The following is a 692-nucleotide window of genomic DNA, read 5'->3' as shown; positions in this document are numbered from 1 at the left end:
GGCTTTGTTTGCTGGATATTGGTCCAAATAGGTGCTTGTAAGCTATTCTGACTTCTGATTGGTTAGGGGCTAGACTAGCCCCTACCCACCCTCAGGGGGGGAAAGAAAAGAAAGGCACATCCTGATTGGTGCTGAGGCACTAAATATGCCATTTGGGCAGTGATCAAGTATAGTAATTACTTCATTTGGGGGCAATGGATACCACCGAACATCCTAAGAGGGCAGAAATGGCTTTTAAAAGGAATTTAGAAAAAAGACCAAGAGCCAGTAGCATCTGCTGGCAAGCAGTGAAAATCCCAAAGCAACATTCATCCAAGCAAGAGAGAGGTAGACACAGAGAAGAAGAGATGATGCGTTCAGTGAGAAAATGGGGGCTGGCAAGAATGTAGGGTTGGCAAGGAGCAGGGGGCAACACCCCCTCTGCCCCAAATAAGGAGCCTCCTCTGCTATCAGTAGCACACTGGTTCCAGTCAGGAGAGAAGGCCCTGCTTGGTATGGCCTCATTGGGCTGGTTCAGACAATATGGCTAGCTGGCCGCACCCCACTACATGAGGAGGAGCATGAATTCACACTCCCCCTCTTGGCACACTGTTCCGCTTCTCACACAGTCATGTAGCGGGGTGGTTTATTATTATTATAATTATTATTTTAAATCCCACTCTTCCTCCAAGGAGCCCAGAACAGTGTACTAC

The sequence above is a fragment of the Hemicordylus capensis genome, chromosome 2 (assembly GCF_027244095.1).
Source record: "Hemicordylus capensis ecotype Gifberg chromosome 2, rHemCap1.1.pri, whole genome shotgun sequence".
In the NCBI taxonomy this organism is placed as follows: domain Eukaryota; kingdom Metazoa; phylum Chordata; class Lepidosauria; order Squamata; family Cordylidae; genus Hemicordylus; species Hemicordylus capensis.
Note: the sequence above shows the minus strand (reverse complement) of the source record.